A 12,248-nucleotide genomic window follows, 5' to 3' on the forward strand; every position below is an offset into this window, starting at 1 on the left:
TTGACTAAGAACAACCTATAAAAGTAATCATAAACTTTGTTCATCTGTTTATTTCAGATGAGAACATTTCTTAATACAGCATATTTTATTCCATTTTAACATGTATACTGCCCACATTTTAACTAATTTAACAAACATTTCATAATCAAAAGTTAAACATTTAGAAGCAAACAAAATCCATATTTCATTTCCATTATAGGCTAATAATTGGGCTGTAACAAAGTTGCTACTGTAGTAGTTCTTTGTACTTGTCCTTTTACTCAAGTAATTTTGAAAATTAACAAGCCTACTTATAATTTTACTGGAGTAATATTTTATTGGGGTATCTGTACTTTTACTCAAGTACTTGATTTGTGGGACACAGCCTGATTATTATAGTGTTTTTTTGCGTATAACTGTTCAGAAGTAGTTATTTCATAGTTATTTTTCTTGAACCTTAACTAGTTGATAATTAATAGTAGTTATTCAGGAGGTATCACAGAATATATTAGTTACTGATTAGCTAACTGTTACTTAACACAATCATAAAATTATATTACATACTGATTAGTTAACACATCTTTCTTAGTAGTTAACAGTAGTGAGTTAAGTGTTAATGAATAATCACCTGTTAGTTCTTCAGTAATTCCTAATTAGTTATGTAGTAAGTAAGAAACAGTATTCTAAAGTGTTACCGCAAATTCTTTTAGGAATTCTGTATACGGCCCTGGTGGTCTATACACAGTAGCCAGAGCAAGAGATACATTAGATTTCTTTTGCATGTCTGACAGAGTAACATTTAGCAGAAGTATTTCAAAAGAGTTAAACATGTATCCTGTTTTCTGGGTAACATTGAGAATATCACTATATATTGTTGACCAGTCTGACGGGGCTCATGCTTATAACAGTAGTTTGGTGGAGTAGACTCATTTAGACCAAAATAATCATTTGGTTTTAGCCAGGTTTCAGTCAAGCAGAGTAAATCAAAACTATTATCTGTGATCATTTCATTTACAATAACTGCTTTTGGTGTGAGTGATCTAATATTTATGAGCCCAAACTTAAAAAATTGTTTTTGTTCATTTACTTTACATTTTTCTGGTTTAATTACGATAAGATTTTTTTCTAGATCCTACATTATATTTATATTTATATTTTGACCTCACTATTCGGGGAACAGACACAGTCTTAATAGGTTTTACAGCGCAAGTACTTTTATCATTTAAGCGGGTGGAACAAAACTCATCATAATGGTTATTTGAGAATTGACTTACTAGTCACATGGAGCGAAGTGTCCTGGAGATGTTGTCAGAGAGAAGCTCCGCTCCGACTCTGCTGGGGTGTAATCCATCAGCGCGAAACAGTCTAGGACGCTCCCAGAAAAGAGTCCAGTTATTAACAAATAGCAGTTTCTGTTCTTTACACCATGACAACAACCATTCATTTAAAGCAAAAAGTCTACTGAACCTTTCGTGTCCTCGTCGATACGTGGGCAGTGGTCCTGACACGATGATCGTCGCCGCGGGCGTCGTGCTGCGAACCGTCTCGATCAGGCTCCTGAAGTCCCTCTTCAGCGTCTCCGTCTGCCGCAGCATGGTGTCATTAACCCCGGCGTGAAGCACGACCGCTCTGGGGCTCTCGTCGTCCTTCAGGATCGCGGGTATCTGCGCAGAAACATCGAGAACACGAGCACCAGGCAAACAATGAGTGTGCACTTTACCTTCGGCTAACGTAGCACTTACATGTCGGACGATGGAGTCTCCGATGATCACAGCGTCGCGTCCTGTCTCGCGGTGGGGAGCGAAGCGGTTCTGGATGGAGATCTCGAAGGCAGGAGGGGGAGATGTCGTCGCCCGGGACCCGGCTCGCGTCCTCCGCTGTGGATGCACCCAGGGTCCGTGGTGTCCCGGCGTCGCAGTGAAGGACATCTGGGAAGATCGCGTCCTGGGTGCACCGGGCCTGCGCAGAGAAACACACGGAGTAGACGTGGTGGGACTGTTAACAGCACGCTGTATACTTACCCCGGACTTGTGAGCGTCGGCCCGGGATGATTCCAGCGCGGCTCTCCGCTCTCTCAGCTGGTCCTGCCTCTGTTCCAGGTCGCGAATCTGCTTCCCCACGGCCTCGAGCTCGAGCTGCACAGAGTGGAGACATTCATCCACCATTATAGCAAGTAACAGTGAGTACAGCAGTGGTAATGTGTGTGAATAGAGTATTAGCAATGTAAGTGCAGTTAGCAGCAACCACGCTTGCTGATGCTAACTGGCTAAAAGCTAATAGCGGACCCGGGAGATCAAAATAAATCTAGTGATAGCGAGTCGCTCTGATTGTTTTTGTTGTAGAATACAATAGAGGATATATTCACGCGTTATATAAACGGAAATGATGGTGTATAAAATAGATTTTTAAGTTAAAAATAGTCAATGAAAAGAATATAGTGACGGAGCTCAAACGCAGTACAGCCGTGAACAACAAACAGGAAGTGACGAATCTGACATACATACTCTTTTAGCGCTCGTTAAGTAAGTACTTATTGAAATTAAGTACTTACTCATTAAGTATGCGATTTCGGACGCAGCCTGTGTCTATCTCAAGTGTTTTCTCCATAATGAATGTGGTCTACTTTCATACATCAGTCTAAACCCCATCAGCATCCATGTTCGTAGTGTTTTTTTTTTTTACTCAAAATCAGTAAAATTGGTGTATTACGATTCTCTATAAAAAAATTAATAAATTTTGCATTGTTGTTGGCATCCTTCTGTCTTCGAGAGACAATGGTTTAGAATCTGCACCCAGGTCAGTCTGTGGTTTGGTTGCACACTCTGCTATGACTGTAGAGTCCGATACGGGAGCGACAGCACCGCTGGCACTTGATGCAAGTGTAAGTAGTGGTGTTGTCATTGGGGGCAGGCTGAACACTTTGCTGCCGGCGGGTCCTCTTCTCCTCCCACTGCATTGCTCTTTTTTCTTTGGCTAGGAGGACACCAGTCTTAAGGGTGGATCGCCAATTTTCACGGTCCGATGTCACTGCTTCCAAATCAGCTGGGCAGATGCTGCACACTTTCAAGTCTCGCTTGCAGGCGTCCTTGTAGCGCAAGGTTGGCCGTCCAGTTGGTCGTGTTTCTGTGGCAAGCTCCCCGTACAGAACGTCCTTTGGGATACGACCGTCATCCATCCTGCACAGGTGGCCAAGCCAGCACAGTCGCCTCTGTGTGAGGATGGTGAACATACTTGGCATACCTGCCTGAGCCAGGATGGCTCTGTTTGTGATACGATCCTGCCAGGTGATGTTCAGGAGTCGTCTGAGGCAGCGCATATGAAAGGCATTCAATCTTTGCTCTCGAGAATATAAAGTCCAAGCTTCACTGCCATAGAGGAGGGTGCTCAAGACGCATGCTTGGTACACCTTCAGTTTTGTTTTGAGTGTCAACAGAGTGTTGTCAATAGCCCTCTTGGCTAGTCACTCCTAGTATGGAGGAAGATCCCATCTTCGGAGTTGCAGAAGGCATATCGCAGGAGCAGGGAGAAGAACATGCCAAAGAGTGTTGGCGCCAGGACACATCCCTGCTTCACACCTCACCTGATTGGGAAGGGATCTGAGGATGACTCGCGATACTGGACTGTGCATCCAATGGGGGGGCATCCAATCCCGTGTAGGAGAGTGAAAAGGCAAATCCAACTGACCATGTCGAACGCCTTGGTCAGATCTATAAAGGCAAGGAACAGGGGACGTCTCTGCTCAAGGCACTTCTCCTGTAGCTGCCTAAGGGTGAACACCATGTCAATTGTTGACCGTTTTGCTCGGAACCCACATTGCGACTCCGGGTACACACGATCGGCGAGCAGTTGTAGGCGGTTAAGGATGACACGTGCAAAAACTTTCCCCGCAACACTGAGGGAGATCCTACGATAGTTATTGCAGTCACTGCGATCGCCCTTGTTCTTATAGAGCGTGAGGATCTTAGCGTCTCGCATGTCTTGGGGTATGAAGCCCCCTTCCCAGCATTTGAGCAGGAGGTTATGGAGGTGGCTGAGAAGAGAGCTCACTTTTCCTGCCTTGATGACCTCTTGATGTTGGAATTCCATCACTGCCTGGTGCTTTCCCACAGGCTAGTGAATCAATGGCCTTCCCAAGTTCCTCGATGGTGGGTGGTGAGTCAAGCTCCTCCATGATGGGCAGAGGCATGGTATTTCGAATGGCTGTGTCAGTAACGATGCTCTCTCTTGAGTACAGTTCCTGGTAGTGCTCAGCCCATCTCTCAAACTGCTTTCTGCGATCTGTGATGATCTCGCCGGAAGTAGATTTTAGGGGAGCAGTCTTGATGGCATTGGGACCAAACGCTTTCTTCATGCCCTCATACATGGCTCGGATATTACCACAGTCCGCCGAAGTCTGAATATCGCTACACAACTTCAGCCAGTAGTCATTTTCACACTTTCGAGCAATCCTCTTGTTATTACGTGCCTCTCTGAAGCCAGCCAATGTCCTAGCAGTAAGCTGCCACTGTGCTCAAGGAGAGTGGTACGTTTTGCAGTGATGGCAGGCTCCAGTACCGTGATCCCTGCCACAAACCAATCTTCACTCTTTTTCACCGTCTTCCCGAAGGTGTCTGAGGCAACCTTGTACACGGTGTCACGGATATACTCCCATCGCATCATAACACTGTCTACAGGGCAGTCCTCCAGGGCCTCATCAATGGCCCTGGCAAAGCGTTCCCGCAGCTCTGGCACTGATGTTCTTGCCGTGTTGATGCGAGGGCGGCCCTTTTGCTTTGAGCGATGGATTCGTCTAGGTTGGAGGCACACCTTGCTGCTGACCAGGGAATGGTCCGTGTCGCAGTCAGCACTGTGATACGCGCGGGTTACGAGCACGTGCTTGAGCATGGGTCTCCGAGTAACAATAAGGTCAAGCTGGTGCCAGTGTTTGGACCTGGGGTGTCTCCAAGACACTCTGTGGTGGAGCTCGGTTGGGAAGAAGGTGTTGGTAATGCACAAGTTATGGTAAGAGCATAGCTCAAGTAGTCGCTGTCCATTCTCATTAAGCTTGCCAACGCCAAAATGTCCAATGCAGTGTGGCTAGGATATGTAATCAGCGCCCACCCGGGCATTGAAGTCTCCGAGCATGAGAAGGTTGTCTTTCGGTGGAATCTCTGCAATTTTGGCCTCAAGTTCATAATAGAAAGCATCTTTATCCTCAGCTGTGGAGCATAGTGTGGGGGCGTAGACGCTAAAGATGTGCAAGGGTCCCGTGGATGTTGTGAGACGGAGGGAGAGGATACGCTCAGTCCCCTGAGAAGGAGGTTCTACTGATGGTAAGAGAAAATTTCGCACTGCAAAGCCGACCCCATAAAGTCGGCGCTTGTCTTGCTCCAGTCCTTGCCAGAAGAAAGTGTAATCTCTCTCCTTCAGACTTCCACTGGATGGAAGACGTGTCTCTTGAAGGGCAGCAGCGTCGATGTTGAGCCTTAACAGCTTGTGATTGATGATTGCGGTTTTTCTAGTGTCGTCGACTTGCTGAAGATCATCACAGAGGCCAGGGCACAATGTCCTGACATTCCAGGCTGCCAGCCGCAGGGCTGGTGACTTTGTGGTCTTTTGATTATTTCTTTTAATTTCCTGGTGCTGGGTTTTACAACCTGCCTGTCGATTTTGTCTAAGCTCCATGCACCCGATGAAGCAAGCAGGTTGTGGCGGGGTAGTACCTAACTGCCCGGGGGCTGCCCGGGTTAAGGCGGGCGGTAATGACCCAATGGAGCACGATGGTTCCTCCCACCGTCAGGAGCAACCCCTAGTGCCCGGCTCGATGCCAAATGAGCCACGACTTAACACTGGTAGACTGCTTGTCCCCTTGTTGTTTCTGCACTGAGACAGTGCAGCTGGAGTGACCTCTCCAATACGGTCAGTGTCAGCGCAGCTGCAGGAGTTGCCGGATGGTGGCATGTTCCTTCGCCATCCGCCTGAGGGGCTCCACTACTGATTTTCTGTTGAGGTTTTCTCCCTTAGCCTTTGCTTTCCCTGGAGCTAACCACAAGGCAGTGGCTCATGAAGGTTTCTGTACAAAGTTTTCCTTCTCTGTTGAGGTATGATGGTATATCCCTTTGGGTTGCTCTTTGTCTGGAACCTCCCCCCTCAACCTTACCGCCATGGGTGACCCTACCAGGAGCTTAAGCTCCGGACGGCATCGCTCTCAGGATCATCGGAACACGCAAGGCTCTCCACCACGACAAGGTGGCGACCAAAAGGAGAGCATTACGACTGTAATATCAGTACCATATCATAACATACTCTTCACCCAAAAGTCTATAAATCTTAAAATTAAACTAAAAATATCATAAAACTAAGCAAACTTGTGCATCTCATAATTTTATACAACCATGCAAAAATGTATGGAGATTGTACAAAAACTGACACTGTAATACTTATTAAGGTTAAAAACAGTAAATATCTACGCTGCAAATACAATAACTAGATATAAGCAAAACATCAGTTGTTGACTTACTTTATCACTTATATAGTTACTTTCTCAGGTTTTATTAGATACTGACATTTAATGTAAAATCATTATTATTACATTTAAAATCACATTAAGTTGAAGCTTACCACTTCATTTATACAGACATATCAGTTTTGACAATTGTCACATTATGATTAAGTTTGAACTTGAAATATTATTAACAATGCACTTTCAATTCAAATATTGTACTACCTGTAAATTCATTACAAATATCTATAAATACATATCTTCAACATAATTGGTTGTGTGTGTGTGTGTGTGTGTACTAAGTAATAGAGTGTGTTTTAAGTAATATAGTTCAATCTTTTCATTACTCTGTGTGTCATCATATTCTCCAAGTGTTCTGTGTCAGTCATACACTGTGTGCAGAATTATTAGGCAAATGAGTATTTTGACCACATCATCCTCTTTATGCATGTTGTCTTACTCCAAGCTGTATAGGCTCGAAAGCCTACTACCAATTAAGCATATTAGGTGATGTGCATCTCAGTAATGAGAAGGGGTGTGGTTTAATGACATCAACACCCTATATCAGGTGTGCATAATTATTAGGCAACTTCCTTTCCTTTGGCAAAATGGGTCAAAAGAAGGACTTGACAGGCTCCGAAAAGTCAAAAATAGTGAGATATCTTGCAGAGGGATGCAGCACTCTTAAAATTGCCAAGCTTCTGAAGCGTGATCATCGAACAATCAAGCGTTTCATTCAAAATAGCCAACAGGGTCGCAAGAAGCGTGTGGAAAAACCAAGACGCAAAATAACTGCCCGTGAACTGAGAAAAGTCAAGCGTACAGCTGCCAAGATGCCACTTGCCACCAGTTTTGCCATATTTCAGAGCTGCAACATCACTGGAGTGCCCAAAAGCACAAGGTGTGCAATACTCAGAGACATGGCCAAGGTAAGAAAGGCTGAAAAACGACCACCACTGAACAAGACACACATGCTGAAACGTCAAGACTGGGCAAAGAAATATCTCAAGACTGATTTTTCTAAGGTTTTATGGACTGATGAAATGAGAGTGAGTCTTGATGGGCCAGATGGATGGGCCCGTGGCTGGATCGGTAAAGGGCAGAGAGCTCCAGTCCGACTCAGACGCCAGCAAGGTGGAGGTTGAGTACTGGTTTGGGCTGCTATCATCAAAGATGAGCTTGTGGGGCCTTTTCGGGTTGAGGATGGAGTCAAGCTCAACTCCCAGTCCTATTGCCAGTTTCTGGAAGACACCTTCTTCAAGCAGTGGTACAGGAAGAAGTCTGCATCCTTCAAGAAAAACATGATTTTCATGCAGGACAATGCTCCATCACACGCATCCAAGTACTCCACAGCGTGGCTGGCAAGAAAGGGTCTAAAAGAAGAAAAACTAATGACTTGGCCTCCTTGTTCACCTGATCTGAACCCCATAGAGAACCTGTGGTCCATCATGAAATGTGAGATTTACAAGGAGGGAAAACAGTACACCTCTCTGAACAGTGTCTGGGAGGCTGTGGTTGCTGCTGCACGCAATGTTGATGGTGAACAGATCAAAACACTGACAGAATCCATGGATGGCAGGCTTTTGAGTGTCCTTGCAAAGAAAGGTGGCTATATTGGTCACTGATTTGTTTTTGAATGTCAGAAATGTATATTTGTGAATGTTGAGATGTTATATTGGTTTCACTGCTGAAAATAAATAATTGAAATGGGTATATATTTGTTTTTTGTTAAGTTGCCTAATAATTATGCACAGTAATAGTCACCTGCACACACAGATATCCTCCTAAAATAGCTACAACTAAAAACAAATTAAAAACTACTTCCAAAAATATTCAGCTTTGATATTAATGAGTTTTTGGAATCATTGAGAACATGGTTGTTGTTCAATAATAAAATTATTCCTCAAAAATACAACTTGCCTAATAATTCTGCACTCCCTGTACATTTCAAATTTCTAAAAGTGTGAGGCCATCCTTAAAAATATTTTGGTTTGCAGTAACAGTAGCTTTTAAAAGAAAGGGTTGGTAGGTCGGTCCAAATTTTTTTTTCAAGCTTCAATGTAAAAAAAAAAGTAAATTTTTGTGATGGTGATGACGCAGGTATGAATTTAAACAAATTAGCATATCGTGACGTCACTGGCTGGGTCTTCAACCCGTGCTTTCGGGCGCATCATTGCAAACCTCATTTTGATTTGAGGTTATATAGACCTCAAACAAATTGAAATCTTTGTCAAAAACATGTTTATTACATGAATTTCAGATGAGAAGAAAAAAAATAGGTACTGGTTTACTGTTTTACTTGCATCCACCATTGGTGTCAATGCAACCTACAAATGAGAGAACGTTTACTTTGCTTTCTTGGGTCATCACTTGGGTGAAAAAAATCCTGTTTGATTTGAGTGACAAGTTCAAGTTCATTGAATCGATTGTAAAATCAATTTTACATGTCTAAATAAGTTTTATACGGCAAATAACAAAATATAGGTAAATCCACGGACAACAGGCAGGACGAATGTAAAGACCAATATTTCTGATGATTTATTGGCGTGGAGTTAAGTGCACAATGACAAACATGAGTGCAACATTTTCGAAAAAACAATAAGCAGAGTGGACTGCCATAATGCAAAACATTTACTGCAGGCTTCAACGTGGCTGTGTTTATGATTAGAAATTTCAACAACATAAAAACAAAACAAACCAACAACCAAAATTATTTTTTTCGAATATTTGTCGAATTTAAAATAAAAACCAACATTCGAATGCAAAAACGTTTAGGTGTGCATTAAGGAAGCTGCCTTATGAGCCCCGGTACTTCACAGTCCGTGTTCCATTCAATCTCACCGCGCGCACAGCTGTGTGTCTACACAAATTTCAAAAGCGGACGAGCTTGACACGCAGTAACTGCTGTCTCATCTTTCACCTCGTGTATGTGCACCGTCCGCGGTCTCAAAAAATGCCCACACGCGGATGACGAAAAGGACATAATGCAGACAGTATGCGGACGGCCGAAGTATACTTGATCTTTATCAGTGGCGCACGAGATGCGATGACGATGTATGTGGCATTGCATTATAAGGTTTTGTTAGCCTATCCAGATGAAGCCACTACAAAAAAAGAGAACATCAATGTGGAGAATGTTTACATCAAAACTGAAACCAAGCCATTCACACAGAACGCATATTTCGCGCATTTTCTAGAAGGACACCGTTGGACTCGCGTTTCGCACAAGAGAGCCGCATGTTTAGAAGGACATGTCAAATTTATGTATTTAATTTCATTTTCTAAAAATATCTCGAGACTTTATGTTGGGTTTTTGTTCCCCATCCCACTGCATATTATGTTTTTAAATGAAAAAATGTGTTCTTTGTGACTGGTTTTCCGCCCTTTTTATTTATTTAACAATGCATTTTTATAGTACTTTAAGCAATTTAATTAATAATAATTGGTTCATAAACATTATTATATTATGTTGTTTTTTCACAGTCATTTATTCTAATACTTTGAATAAACGTGCAGTAATATTTTGCTCGATGTGCTATCTTGAGGCCTCAGAAGAGAAGCAAAAAGCTTTTTTTCACCCTAACTGAAATTATGCATTTTAAATTTGAATAAAATTCTAATTTTGATCATATTTCAGTAAAAAATTCAAATTTTTTCAGCTTTTTTGACAGCTGTAGGCGATTCTAGCCCGAATCTGTATGAGACAGTCTGAATACTGGCAGAATTCACATTTCTGTTGTAAAAAGAGAACATTGTGCAGAAGTATTATTTGCTCTTATGCGTGTGTCCGAAGCTGCAGTTGCTGTGTGATGCGTGTTCAAAAAAAAAAAAAAAACCTGGACGCGCTCCGAGAGAAGGTCATTAAAATCAATTTTCTATTTCCGTTTTCGAAACTTGTGTTGGTTGATTCGTGCTATAGATTTTCGAACATGAAGTGACAGTTGACACGGTCATGGTTTTAGACTAGACAGGAAGGGATGGGAAAAGATATGGGCACAGTTTTTCCAGAACTTGGTGCCAAGTTAAAGTGGCGTCGAGCTGTTTTAACCCTAATGCGTTGTTGGGGACGTTTTTGTCCACTAGGAGGTAAAGTTGAGTATTTTTTTGGCCACAACTTTCTCTGTGTTTGAGCTAACGGAATGATATTTGGTGATAAATTTTATTTTGACCCATATTTTGGGAAAATGCTTTGAAATTTTTCAAAAACTCAACGGTACACTCTGTGCAAATTCACTACCCTTTCGTTATGTTTGTGGATGAAAACATCCATTAAATTAAACTGCTGTAAAATGTATAAGATAAATATTTTTTTTCTATTTTTTTTCATAAATCTATTAATCAACCGCAGCCCTGATCAAAATCCAAGATTTTAACTCTTTAATTACCAAGTTCATAAATTATGTCACTGATTTGGGGGAAAAAACACTCAAAATTTACATATTTTCAATTTAAAAAGTGATTGTGGACTGGATATTTTTTTACCATTTATCACAGTCTTGGGCATGTCAAAGACTAGTAACAAGATTGGCTTTGATGCATTGTTAGTTTTTTTGCAGCATTAGATTTAATTTTTTTCTTCCTCATTTGTTCTTGGTGGCTGTTTTTGCCCCATTGACCTCCATTTTAACGACATTTTTTGATTGCAAAGCCATGACACCATATAATCATGCATTCTTGATTGTTTGTAGTTTTCCCTTTTGGGAAGAGGTAAAATTTGTTATTTTTACAGTTGATCACTAGGTGGGACCATTAACCCTTTAGATAGGCCTGTGCAAAAAAAAGGCTTACTTTCTGGCTTGTATATGGAGTTATATGGAGTATAACAGCAAATTATAGTGTTTGTGTGAGATTCTTGATTGCTGGTGGTTTTCCGTGTTGGGAAGAGGTAACATTTGTTATTTTTTACAGTTGATCACTAGGTGGGACCATTAACCCTTTAGATAGGCCTGTGCAAAAAAAGCTTAGTTTCTGACTTGTATATGGAGTTATATGGAGTATAATAGAAGACATCACCCTCATCACATCAGGCAATCACTCTGAAACTATTTCCTTCCACATACTTGACTCTCCTCTGGCACCCATAGTCCTTGGTCACCCTTGGCTCCTCCTCCATAACCCCAAAATAGACTGGTCCTCCAATTCCATTCTTTCCTGGTTTAAAAAGTGTCATGAGTCTTGTTTAGTGTCTGCCTGTCTGTCTGTATCTACAGTCTTGTTCAAAATAATAGCAGTACAATGTGACTAACCAGAATAATCAAGGTTTTTAGTATATTTTTTATTGCTACGTGGCAAACAAGTTACCAGTAGGTTCAGTAGATTGTCAGAAAACAAACAAGACCCAGCATTCATGATATGCACGCTCTTAAGGCTGTGCAATTGGGCAATTAGTTGAAAGGGGTGTGTTCAAAAAAATAGCAGTGTCTACCTTTGACTTTACAAACTCAAAACTATTTTGTACAAACATTTTTTTTTCTGGGATTTAGCAATCCTGTGAATCACTAAACTAATATTTAGTTGTATGACCACAGTTTTTTAAAACTGCTTGACATCTGTGTGGCATGGAGTCAACCAACTTGTGGCACCTCTCAGCTGTTATTCCACTCCATGATTCTTTAACAACATTCCACAATTCATTCACATTTCTTGGTTTTGCTTCAGAAACAGCATTTTTGATATCACCCCACAAGTTCTCAATTGGATTAAGGTCTGGAGATTGGGCTGGCCACTCCATAACATTAATTTTGTTGGTTTGGAACCAAGACTTTGCCCGTTTACTAGTGTGTTTTGG

The sequence above is a fragment of the Carassius auratus genome, unplaced genomic scaffold, assembly GCF_003368295.1.
Source record: "Carassius auratus strain Wakin unplaced genomic scaffold, ASM336829v1 scaf_tig00216838, whole genome shotgun sequence".
Classification (NCBI taxonomy): Eukaryota; Metazoa; Chordata; class Actinopteri; order Cypriniformes; family Cyprinidae; genus Carassius; species Carassius auratus.